This window comes from Monodelphis domestica, chromosome 2, assembly GCF_027887165.1.
Source record: "Monodelphis domestica isolate mMonDom1 chromosome 2, mMonDom1.pri, whole genome shotgun sequence".
Taxonomy (NCBI): Eukaryota; Metazoa; Chordata; class Mammalia; order Didelphimorphia; family Didelphidae; genus Monodelphis; species Monodelphis domestica.
In genome coordinates this window covers 342724252-342737559 of record NC_077228.1, presented here as the reverse complement: position 1 = coordinate 342737559, position 13308 = coordinate 342724252, and the positions used below count along the sequence as shown (strand labels likewise).

At 40.3% G+C, this 13308-nt stretch overlaps 1 protein-coding gene across 6 annotated transcripts in view; it reads right to left on the bottom strand.

Annotated features, from left to right (window-relative positions):
• The window catches only part of HTR1E (5-hydroxytryptamine receptor 1E), a 105016-nt gene extending 92817 nt beyond the window's left edge, over nt 1-12199 (bottom strand). For 3 of the 6 annotated variants that reach the window (XM_007484295.2, XM_056818569.1, XM_056818571.1), the window contains exons 1-2: nt 11154-12199; nt 5941-6107 (exon numbers count right to left, since the gene is read on the bottom strand). The gene's annotated coding sequence lies outside the window, so the exon portion shown is untranslated. The remainder of the gene's footprint in view (nt 1-5940; nt 6108-11153) is intronic. The other 3 variants (XM_056818568.1, XM_007484296.2, XM_056818570.1) reach the window with 1 other exon arrangement.
• Between the last annotated feature and the right edge of the window lie 1109 nt (nt 12200-13308).

The window sequence follows — 13308 nt, the reverse complement described above, 5'->3', positions numbered from 1 at the left end:
TTACAATTATTATCTCATTTGATCTTGATAACAACCCTGGAAGGTAGGTGCTATTATTATTTCCATTTTGCAGACGAGGAGACTGAGGTAAGTAGAGGGTAAATGGCTTGCCCAGAGTGAGACAATTAGTAAGTGTCTGAAGCCAGATATGAATTCTATTCTTCCTCCAAGTTTGCCATGCTGTCCATGGTGCTACCTGTTAATTTCAACACACACATTCAATTTCTGCTGTAGATTTTGAGTTGCATTTCATTTTGGCATCTCTATTCATTGCTTAGTGTTTGTATCTCCTTCAGATTTTTTTGTTGTTTTGCTTTCCTAATTTCCTACTTTAATCAGGGTCTTTGAAGAATCAATAGGTCAGTTTTAAAAATAAACTATTTCCATCTGTCTTAGAATCAATACTAAGAATAGGTTATAAGACAAAAGGGCACTAAGGGCTAGGCAACTGAGGTTAAGTGACGTGTCTAGAGTCACACAGTGAGGAAGTGTCTGAGATCAGATCATTAATTAAGCCACTTCTTATAGATGACTAAATTCTCATAGCTCATAAATCCCAAAGGAGACATATGAAAGATTAACAGTAATGTAGGTATTACCACTACCGCACATGAATCCTTGGTATTTGTATTTTGAGCTAATATAATTTCATATATGTATTTTGGATAATATATCATCATGCCATACACACTTCACAGTATCAGGTTTTGCCTCTAACTTATTGAATTTAGCACTGGTATGATGGGGTTGGGGAAGTGAGGGATTCAGGAAGGTCCTATTACACCCAAGGTCTTTCTCCCCAGTTCATACTTAAATTCTATCTTGGAGTTTCATTTTTATGCTAAATTTCAAATCTCTTTAGGAAGGGAAACACTTTATATGAAATGTTTAGAACTCTGGACTTCAAATTTATGTTTGATGATATAGTTATAAGTAGATATGTGCATATGTACATATTTATAAATAAATACAAATGATATATGTACATATTAAACCTTTACCTTCTGTCTAAATATACATTCTAAGACAAAAGAGCAACAAGGGCTAGGCAATTGGGGTTAAGTGGCATCTAGGAAGTATATGAGGCCACATTTGAATCCAGGTCCTCCCAATTTTGGGCTTAGCACTCTACCAGTGTCCTACCTAGCTACCCCTTTGATGCTGTATTTTAAAGTTCTCTTTCAGAAAGCTATTTTTGGCAGTTATCAGTTATTTAAACCTTTGCATAACAAGTGTAAGGAGGGGCCTTTGGGATACTCTCCAGGTCAATGTGGGGAAGGTAAAGTGTCATGATGTGGCTAGATCAAAGGGGAAGAGATGTGCAGCCTGTGCTACACTGGTACTCAGAGAGGAAAACAATCTAAAGGAAGGTTCATGGCATAGTAGAGAACTCCTCTGAACGAGAACTTTAATGGTAACAGATAAGAATCACACAGGAGAGAAGCCATGAGTGATTTGTGAGCTGCATTCATAATAATAATGGCTGACCTTAAGTTTTAGTGTTTGTGAAGCACTTAAGTGAGTAAAGAGCCATCTGTGGAGCTAGGAAGAACTAGGTTCAAGTTATGTCATATTAGCTATGTGACTTTGGAAAAGCCACTTAACTGCACAATGCTCTAGGCAGCTCTCCAAGTGGCAGAGAAGATGCCAACCAGCATTAGTAGGAAGGATTATCCTCACTTGGGAATATCTTATACTAAAGAAATCATAGGTCTAGATCCAGTCCCTGCCCCTTACACATATAATCTCATATGATTTTGTTATGGTTAAAATTATCTTGAGAGACTGATTGAGATAATATAAATTTATTGATTATATCAGGTTTATGGGTTAGGCCAGTATGGTAACTGGTAAAGTGACAAAATCTCCATGGCTCTTTGAGGACTGGGGATGACTTGAGCTGGGTCAGGCAGCTTAATGAATTTTTACAGGTACATTATTCAGCCCCAATCTAGAATATCCCAAGACATATTTAATTGGTGATAGCTAATTAAGAGGTTGTCCAGCAACCTATCCACCCAACCCTACCCCCACAGGTGGATATGTCACTTAAGCTGTAAAAATCCTTTTCCCCTGCATTTATTTTTATTTTTTTATTTGGTCAATTTCAGACATTATTCCTTGGTTCCCCTCATTTATTAACCAAATTCTATTGTTGGAAAAACCCTTCCCCCCTTCATTTATTAACCAAATTCTATTGTTGCTCTACTGTGGTTGAAGTTCTAAATTTGTAAATCTATTCAAGGACTTATTGACCCAGTTCAAAAGAGCAAATTCAAGATGAAACAATTATTCAAATTCAAGATGAAACTTTTCTCCTTCATTTATCAACCAAATTCTATTTAAAAAGAAGATATTCTTGGGATTCCAAAGGACAAAGAAAATATAAAAACCAGAAGACTAGATGATATCTCTGACCCAGATCCCAGACACAGGAATACAAAGTAATTCTCTATAATATACATAAATTAGTACAGTGCATGAAAAATAAATTCTTACAATTCTCAAAACTAACACTATTAAGGAAGGCAAATTGTAATATTCATTTTGAAGATCATTATGTTAAGTGCTTCATAAACTTCTCATTCAAGAATGTGGCTTATCTCTCCATCCATGCAAAGGCTCAGAGCAGTCATCTGATTTGTCCAGGCACACACAGCTTAATGAAATGCTTAAGGTAGTATCCAAATTGGTATCTTCCTCTAAGTCCAGTAATCTACCCATATGCTGCTTCCATTCCAGCTCCACAGCCATCATTGAGGAAAGAAAGAATTGTGGAAAGAGAACTCACCTTCTTCATCAGCAGCACAAAATGGCAATTGCCACCAAGTAGACAGACTCAAGATCCCTGGGATTTGCAGAATTCTCTCTCCTCCCTCCACCCCATTACCACTATTTCTGCTTTTAACCTAACCCTTCCAGCTGTCATCTGGGGAAGCAACTCCTACAGTGAAAGAGCCAGTCATCCCTACCAACTGCCAGTGAGTTGCCATATACAAGATGGTAGTAAGCCAACCTAGCTGAAGCAGCAAGGTGCTCAGAGGGACAGGCAGGAGGTAGAATATGCTAGGTTACTCAAACCACCACCATTTTGTATATCATCTCCACTTAGACTCTGATACAGGCAGCCCAGGACCCTCGAAGAGCCTGGGGAATAGTGACATTAAAAAATGACATGAATGAAAAGGCATTGCCATCTGCTTTGTGCTGCACCCTAAGGACCAGGGGACTGACTTGTAGTTGAACTTTCAATATGTGTTGTCTCCTCCATTATCACGGAAACTCTTTGAGAACAGAGATTCTTTTACTTTTCAATTTGTATTTCTAGCACTTAGCATGGTGCTTTGCACTTAGTAAGTGCCTAATAAACGTCTCATTTGGACAGGTCTGGATTCAGGAAAACTCATCTTCATGAGTTCAAATCTGACCTCAGACACTTACTAGCCAAGTGACCCTGAGCAAGTTACTGAACTTTGTGTGCCTCAGTTCCTCCCCCATAAAATGAGCTGGAGAGAAAATGGCAAATCTCTTCAGTATCTTTGCTAAAAAAAATCCCCCAATGGTCACCATGAGTCAGACATGACTTAAAATGACCAAACAACAAGAGCAATAAGTGCTTCATTCATGAGCATTCATTTATCCCAAGCTACCACTAATCCCAAGACACTCTTAAAAATGAGATCATATATTTACTACAATGAAAGATGTGAGGGAAGATTTTCATGGGTCTGAGAAGGTAGAGGAAAGAATGAAGCCCAAGTTTGTGAAAGGAAAGAGCATGAAAAAACAAGAGAAAATGATTTGCTTTACTATTCAATCTGTGGTTGGTCTGAAAAAGGTAAAAATATACAGAAAAGATGAGTTCTTGAAGATGCACTACCGACAATGCCCTATCTTCTGTGCTACCATCGAGGGCTTGACTCTCAAATCTTCAGGACACTGTTCTTTTCCTAGCTAGTATTGTTGTTGTTTAGTTATTTTTCACTCATCTTTTTTTGGGGGTTTCTTGGCAAAGATACTAGGGTGATTTCTTATTTCCTTCTCCAACTCATTTTTACAAATGAGGAGCCGTGGCAAACAGAGTTAAGTGACTTGCCCAGGGTCATATAGCTAGTAAGTGTCTGCAGCTGGATTCCAGGCCTGATATATTTGTCAAGAATATCAGAATTGGGAGAACCCCTAGAGATCATCTAGTCTAAGATTCTATTCATCCAGAGGTCCCTTGTTAGCATTTCTGATTTTTCAGTCCTTTATCAGTCATTTCTGATTCTTTGTGACCTCATTTGTGGTTTTCTTGGCAAAGACACTGAAATAAATTGCCATTTCTTTCTCCAGTTCATTTTACAGATGAGGAACTGAAGCAAAGCAGGTTAAGGTACTTGCCCAGGGTCACACAGGTAGTAAATATCTGAGGCTGGATTTGAATTCAAGAAGATGAGTCTTCCTGATTCCAAGCCTGGCATTATATCTACTGTGCCACCTAGATGCCCATAGTATCCCAGAAAGAAACATCTAATGGGAAGGTATTTACCTCTGCATATATGGAAAAAATATCAACAAAACCAGAATTGCAAGCCAGAGGAAAAAATTAAAAAAAAAAAAACAACAGATGAGCTCTTCTATTAGAGGAAATTGATAGAACAAAGGTCAGAGGATCATTGGTACTTTCTTAGGGTATAATGCTTTCTTTTGCAAAAACTAGAACTACTTCTGAAAGAAATTAGAATGAAAGAAAGGGTCAAGCTAACTTACTAAATGACAGTTCAAGAAAACTGGAAAAAGCATGACACTTAACCCATAACTTTCTGGACTTTGAAAATTCAATGGACTTCTTTATCAATTTTCATTCACCAAATATTTAGCACCTATTGGTCATTGAGCTAAGTAGGCTCTTTAGGGAATATCAATAATAAAATCTATTATTGTCTTTCACTAGTAAGTAAATGAACTGTATTTGTAATTGTCCTCCTGGACAGGAAATACTTTCTACCAGTGTAGATCAGTAGCTTCTTTCCAATTAGTAGCCTTAGAGAGTCACCTAGAGCATTGAATTTAATCTTAGCACATGAAGAAGACAGATGTAAGAAATATTCTGGTGCTAGAAAAGGCAAGAGTTAGATTGGCTCTGAGTCCATATATGTATGAGGGAGAGAGAGAAGTCAAAGGGGACACTATACACATGAGTAAAATGACTAAAGAATAATGGGGCTATTGGCAGGAATAAGAAAATAGGGGAAAAGATGAGGTTTGGGAGGAAAGATGAGTTCAATAGGGCCAGACCTATAATTTTTGAGTTGTTGTTAGTCAGAATTTAAATTCAGGACCTCAAAGGCTGAGCTGGCTTTTTATGTTCCTGTTGTCCCTTAATCCATGAAACTCCTGCACCTCTCATGATGTGACTTCAAGTAAAAATATCCAGAGTCCATTTGCCAATGCTAATCTAAGGCTTAAGAGAGAAATTGGGGCCACACTTACACAAACATACCTGTATGTATTTGAGAATCAGCTGCTCTGCACCGAGATGATAGCTGAAACCATGAAAATTATGGTGATTGTATGTATCAGGTGAATAAAGAGAGAAGAGATCTGACTCAAATGCAAAGTAAAACCAGCATTTAAGGTGGCAGAAATAATGAAAATAGGAAGGGAAAAGACCAAAGAAGGGATGGTCAGAAAGGCTGATCTGAAACAGCAGAACAAGGTGCCTTGGGAGCCAAGAGGGAAAATATAAAGGAGAAGTTAGTACAGTATTTAGTATGTAAGATGCCAGAGATGCTGACTGAGAAATAACCACTGAATTTTGTGATTAGAAGGCCATTGGGGATTATCTAGGATAGTGGTTTCAATATAAAAGTTTTGGAAACCAGATTGTAAAGGATTTAGACATGAACAGGGAGGTAAGGAAGCATAGACTGAATAAATTAAGAAAAAAACTCTTACCTTCCATCTAAGAATCAATACTGCATATTAGTTCCAAGGCAGAAGGTGAGTAAGGACTAGGCAATGGGAGTCAAGTGACTTGTCCAGGGTCACACCACCAGGAAGTGTTTGAGACCAGAAGCCAGGACTTTCCTTCTCCATGGCTGGCTCTCTATCCACTGAGCCACCTAGTTAAATCCAAATAATGAATAATAACATAATATTTATCCAGTGCTTTAATAAAGATTTATAAAGCACTATCCTTACATCAATTATGTGAGGAAGTTAATGTAATTATTCTCATTTTACAGCTGAGGAACCTGAGGCTCAGCCAAGTGATTTGTGGATGGTTACATGGGTTGTAAAGTCAAGGAGTTAAAGTTGCTGTTGGCTTTCTTAGAATGGTGACACCTGAGCATGTTCATAGCCAGAAGGAAAAAGAATCACTAGAGTAGGGGGCAGCTTGGTGGTTCAGTGGATTGAGAGCTAGACCTAGAGAAAGGAGGTCTGGGGTTCAAATATGGCCTTAGACACTCTCTTAGACACCATGTGACTCTAGGTAAGTCACTTATCTCCTCATCCCCCATTGCCTAGCCCTTAGCACTCTTCTGCCTTGGAAACAATACACAGTACTGATGCTATGATGGAAGATAAAGGCTATAAAAAAAGAAGAATCATCAGAATGGAAGAAATTGAGGGTTTAAAGAAAAGCAGGAGTGATTGATAGAGCAAAGTTCTAGAAGCAGGAAGAAATAGACTCAGGGATGCAAAGAGGGGCAAAGTTGGAAATAAGGAAACTTTGGAACCTGAAAGGAAGGAGGAGATAACTGGTGAGGATATGAAGACATTCCGAGGTGTAAGGAAAGTCATTTGAAGAGTTTAAGTCAGGCAATCTCCACCTATACAAAGCAGGCAAAATCTTCTGCAGAAAATAAGTCATTTAGGGATGGAGGATAGGGTTACGAATTGATAGCTGAAAGAATAGACAGACCTCAGAGACCATCTCATACAATCTCTCAATTTTATAGCTGAGAAAGCTTTGCCTAGGGAGGTCCTAGGGAGGGAAAATAACAAGCCCCAGGTCATTCAACTAGTAAGGATCATTAGATTGTAAGATCCTTGAGGGCAGGGACTGTCTTCTTGGTCTTCAGTGTCTGGCACATAGTAGGCACTTAAGAAATATCCTTTGATTTTACTGATTGAAGGATCAGAAGTAGGATTTGAACCCAGGTCCTCCAACTCCACAGCCAGAATTGGGATGAACCTTAGAAAGCATTGCCTCTCTGATTGTCTTTTGTTGCTGTTGTTGAGTTATTTCAGTCCTGTATGACTCTTTGTGACTCCATTTGGGATTTTCTAGCCAAAAATACTCTACTGATTTGCTACTTCCTTCTCTAGCTCATTTTACAGATGAGGAAGTTGAAGCAAACAGGGTAAAATGACTGGAACAGGTTACACAGCTAGGTGTCTAAAGCTAGATTTGAACTCAAGAAGTTGAGTCTCTGTGACTCCAAGCCCAGCACTCTATCCACCACACAACTTAGCTACCTTAGAAAGCACTTAGTCTGATTTCTTCATTTTACAGAGGATGAAAACTTTCCTTGGGTTACTCAGGTAGTAAGTAACAAAGGTAAGGCTTGATATTTTCAATCAAAGCCCAGATTTCTGTGTGGTAAGCTTGTAGAAGGAATGTTTTTTCAAGGATAGGTTTGACTAAATGGTCAGTGAGGTTTCTTTTAACTTTGAAATTTTGTGAGTAACCTACAATGACCAAGAAACACCTTTACAAAGGTTTTGTTGGCATAGAAAGGGGAAAAACAAATATTTATATTCTTGAGCAAAAAGACCCTGGGACAACAGAAATGCGAAAGCATATCCTTATAGTGTAAAAGAAATAGGATAAAACCCAGCTAGAAGAATAAGGCAGAATATGGGAAAGGAAGATAAAATGGTATGAAAAATTGAGGTTATTGTAGTTCTCAGCTATTGCTATGAGATTATTTTTGGAATGCAGGATCGGTTTTTTTGGGAAATAGGAATAGAATTTTAAATAAATATAATAACAAATATTTTGAACAATACTATCACTTGTGGAATCTCTATCTCTGAAAATCTCCAGAAAAAGAATAGGTACTTATAGTTGGTTTAGGTGTGTATACATTGGCCAGCAAAGGATTGGATAAGATATCTTTCACAATATCACAAGATCATCAATTTAGAGGTTTAGGTCACACAGGGAGTAAGGATTGGAAGTAGAATTTGAGCCTAGGTACTCTTACTGTGGAGGTAGTACTTACAGCATCACAGATTTAGAGTTGGAAAAGATCCAACCTCCTCATTTTACAGATGAGGCCCCCAAGGCACAAAGAGTTTAAGTGACTTGTCCAGTGTTACCCAACTACTAAGTAACTGAAGCAGAATTTGAACTCAAATCTCCCTGATTTTCCAAAACTAGCATTTTATTCATTTTACCAAATACATGCTTCGGAGGTAAAAAAATGGTTGACAATGTCATCTAAAAGTTGAATGGGTTGCCTGGAGACTACTGGGATGCTCATCACTAAAGGACTTGAAGATTTTCAGGTTCAATGACCCTGAATCCAAGGCTTTTGGACACAGCAGTCCCTGTTTCCTGCCTGAACCCTGCAGTCATCATTAAAAGAAGCAATCACTGTAGAGAAGGGGCCCACCTTCCTTGGCCAACTGCTGACCATCTGCCACTGACTAGCAGGTAAACTCACCAACTCTGTAGGTAGCAGTAACCCTTGGACCACTGATCCTGCTTCTAGCCTAGACTCTGAAGTTAGTATACAACCCCCATAAAGATGTGGCTCAGTTACTGCTCCTGCAGATGCTATAGCCATAGCAATTGAAGAAGCAAACAAGAAAATTCTTGTCACCAGTGCCTTTGGTACTGTCAAATAGGTGACTATCAGAAACCGATATGATTTTATCAGCAGTAATGACATTAAAGAATAAGTAATACCATCTACTTGCCACTTTATCCTGAGGACGACAAGATCAGTCCATCTGACTTGCAGCTGAAACCTTTAAATGTCTCCCTCTCTGAATGTGAGCTCCTTGAAAGCAGGGATTGTTTTACTTTCCTATTTGCATCCCCAGGACTTGGCACTAGGGATGTTTTGCACACAGCAAGTTTTGCACATAGTAAGTGTTTTTCAAATAGTAAACAATCATGCTCAGATATAAGTTGGAGTAATTTTGAGTTCCCTTCCAATTCTTAGATTTGCTAATTCAATGACTTTCATTGTTATGTTGTCTCCTCTGCATATGAGATTAGAGCTGTGGCACCTCCAGAATGGCTGTGGCCCTATACTCATGTTTTATGTCTGTGCTGATGCATTAAAATTGCAATCATCTCTCCTTAAATCTCTGAAGATGATGCAATACATATAACTTTTGTTTTCATTACATTTGCTCTTCCTCTGTGCTTTTCAATGCTATTTGAAGGTGCAGCTTAATTTGCAAAGTGGCAATATATTTTGCTTTAAATAAAGCAGGAAAAGCAAATTGCCCTTTAATTAACTCATTTTGTATTCTCAGCCCAATGATCCCAGGAATCTGAAAAACAGAGTGTCCTAAAAGTCTTAGTGCAGTTAAACGCTGTTTGGGCTTCAGATATACTATATTTCAGGTAAGAGGAAGAGAAGAGGAGAGACATTTTCCAATATTTGCAAAATGTATTTCAAAATGACTCCTTTCATTTACCAAAAATATTTGCTGCTAGGGCATCTTAGGGTTCATAGAATTCTGGTATGACCCCTTCATTGTATGGTTGAGGGAACATTTATTTCTGCAGGAAAACAATAACTTCGGAAAATATCTCTGCCTGAAATGTTTCATATGTGCCCAGGTAGGGAAGTTGTAGTCAGAGATTCATTCCCACCTCAGGGTTTCTCTTTTTATACACTATTCAAAGAGAGTATATTAGTAATGCCACCATTTCTGGGAAGTCAAATGTAGCCTCTTTATATTTAATATTATGCAAATTATAGCTACCATTAACAGTGACACATTTTTCCATGTAGTTCTTCACATACTTGAAATATTTGAGTATGGGTTGGGAAAATGGGGGAAAAAAACATTTGGGGAAATGCCCCTAAATATTCTGGATATTTCCTCCTGGGCTCTGATGAGAAGAAAATAGCTAACAGGCAGTAAAGAAGTTAAAAGCATCTTGGGATGTAGAAAGTAATGTCTCTTGCAACTAAGGCAATATTGGGTTGTCTTCCAATACCTAAATTCCTGTTAGTCTCCCTTCTTATCATGGTGTGGAAGTGATGCTGAGTTCTTGAAGGCTAGATTACACAGGTAGTCTTATTAACCCAGAAAAGCTTCAGGTCTAAGTGGGTAAAAGAAACCTCATTTCTCAACTGAGGGGAAGCTTACCTACATTAATCTGGCACCATTAAATTGGTCAGCAGGTGGTGCATTCTGGAAGGGGGGGGGCGGTGCATAGATACTAATGAAACCACCTACCTACTGAGGCTTGGAAGGTTAATGCTGACACTGATAAAACCACATTTTTTTAAATGGGTAGCATGGATAGGCACTGAGCCTTCAGTCAAGAAAGACCTCAGGGTGAATCTTGTCTCATTGTGAAACTGGCACGTGGCATGGCACTATGTCTCAGTTTCCTCATCTGTCTAATGTGGGAGTTGGGCTCAAATGGCTGCATAGGTTCCTTTCAGCTCTAAACCTATGATTCTACGATAAGTGCATAAACATACATATAAACATCAAACAACACAAATACATAGAGGTTGTGGATGACCAGTTAGTTACACTTCAATCGAACTTCCTTTCTTCTGCTTGCCACCCTTTTATCTAGTCACTGAAAGTTAGCTCAGCTTTCACATAAGAAACCCAATCTTCTGTAACTAACGAGGAGCTGCCAACAAAGAAGCACATGCCACTCTAGAGTCCAGGCAGTTTTATAGTGCACAGCTGTCTGGGCACACCGACGCATTCCAGACCAGTGCCTTTTCAGCCTCTCGGGTACCCTTCCCCACCATCTCCAGGCTTCCCCCCTCCCTCCCCCTTTGCTCTGGTTGCGCTTTGGAGAACTGGACACTTGCCCCCGCCCTTCGGTAAATATCACCCCCTCGTCTTTACCCCACAGACAATCTCCACTGGAGGGCAAACAGCTTGAGTCCCAGATCTAGGGCCAGGGGAAAGGGCAACTCTGCCCAGGGAAGTGGCTCCCTGCTCACCTGGCTGGCCAGAGGGCTTCGTGTCCCACCGTGTCTTCAGCCAGCTCCGCGCTGCATGGCGAAACCTTTGCGCTTAGCCAGCTGCAGAAGGCTTGCTCCAAGCTGTCCTCTTTCGTCCCCTTTTCTCCTCCCTTAAAAGAGATAGAGTAGAAAAAGCTCGGCTTCTCACAACTCTTGCTTGTCGACTCAGTACGGGGAAAACGTTAAGCCTTCTCTTCTCCCTCCTCCCTCCTGGAACTCAATAATCCCTGGGTTGGAGGATAGGGAGGGACCCGGGCAGAAACAGAGCGACACCCTTCCCAAGTTGTCGCAGCTTAGAACATCCGACATTGAGCGGAGGACGCCCAGCAGCAGGTGCTAGGTTCCTGCAAGTCTCTACTTGGTTCTTAGTGTGGCGAGGATAAGGAGAAGGAAGGGGAGGAGGACGGCGAGGAGGAGCCCTTTAAACCCACCTCTCAGGTAGCAGTAATTCAGAACTCAAACTGATACCAGCCCAGATAACCAAGAAGGGAGAAAGGCGTGGAAGGAAGAAGAGGCTAGAAGAGAGTGGAAGAAGAATGGAGCTAAGCTTCGAGGTTCATCAAGCTCCGCCAGCTTTTAGGCTACAAAAAAACAAAAACAAAAACAAAACACAACAAAAACCCCAAATACCCCACAAAACTCTTGAGTGGTGGGGGCCCTAATGGGCTCCCATGTGCAGACACTAGAGGGCAGCGATTTCCACCGTATAAATCGTGGAGCGGGGAAGGGCGGGCTGGGGCGCAGAGAGAATTGAGAATAAGGATAAAGATGAGGATAGGGTCTGGGAGAGAGATAGGGCTATATGAGTTGGGCTCCTCCTCTCTCCCTCTTCCAGCACTGACACTAGCCTGCGGAACTGCAAGGAAGAGGATTTGCTCAGAAGTGATTGTTATAGGGAGGCTTTTCATTTTTCTTGTTGAAAGGCTGGAGAGGAGGAAAAGCGATAGGGCTGTGGATGGAGAAAGAGAAAAGGGGGAGGGATAGGAGGAGGGAATTGAGGGACAATTTGCAGCTTCTAGAGGCTCCTGGCAAAGTCCCTTGTGTGGGAGGAGGTAAATTGCTCAACTCAAAGCTAAAAGTGGTGATTTCCGTAAATATGGAGGAGGTGAGGGAAAGAAGGCGTGTGTCTGGGTCTCTAAGAGAAGAGACCCAGGAGGTAGAAAAGGTCATTAATGAAGATTGGAAAGGCATGTGAGTTGAGTCTCACGTGGCAGCCTAATTGCCGCAGTCAAAGGACCTAAAATCAAATACTCCACTTCCAACCTCTGTGACCTTGAGCATCCACCACCTCCTTTGGGCTAAATTTCTTCATCTGTCAATTGAGGACCTCAGACTAGGTAGCTTTGCAGGTTCTCTTCCCCTCTAAATCGATGACCTTTTGTCCTATGGCCAAATTAGAAGTGAAATTTACCCAAAAGACCATCAATTCCAACTCTCCAATTCACAGCTACAATCACTTGGTCCCAGAGAAGTTGTGATTTGCCAGAGATCATAGAACTAAAGTTCCCAGAAAAGCAGATTGCCTTTATTTTATTTTTTTAGTTCTTACCTTCTGTCTTAGAATTAATATTTTGTATTCGTTCCAAGTCAGAAGAGTAATAAGGGCTAACCAATTGGAATTAAATGACTTGCCCAAGGTCACAGAGCTATGAAGTGTCTGAGGCCAGATTGGAAACCAATTTCTCCTGTCTCCAGGTCTGGCTTTCTATACACCAAGCCACCTAGCTGCCCCTATATTCCTTTTTATAGTTCATTGGTTCCTAGTTTTCTAACCTGTAAAACAAAGGGATTCCCCAGATACCTTCTGATTCCAATTCTCTGATCCTCTGCCTCCTTGCAATAGCTCATGAAGAAATGAATTAAGGGTTACCACACCAGGCTAGGAAGACACTTGCCTGGAACTCAAATGATCTGACTAAAGGGCTTCTCACAGTTGGCCTTCTGGAGCCTAGAAGTTCTCAAATTGAGAATTCCAGGTGGATTCATATAGACTTCAATTCTGATGCTTACTTAGCAATTGGCATTTATTTGAACCTGGATTTTAAAAATGTTATTCTATTAGGGAGAAGTAGATTTGGAGTGTATAGGGGGGAATAACTGCAGCAGGAGAGAGACAGCAACCACAAACTGAAGC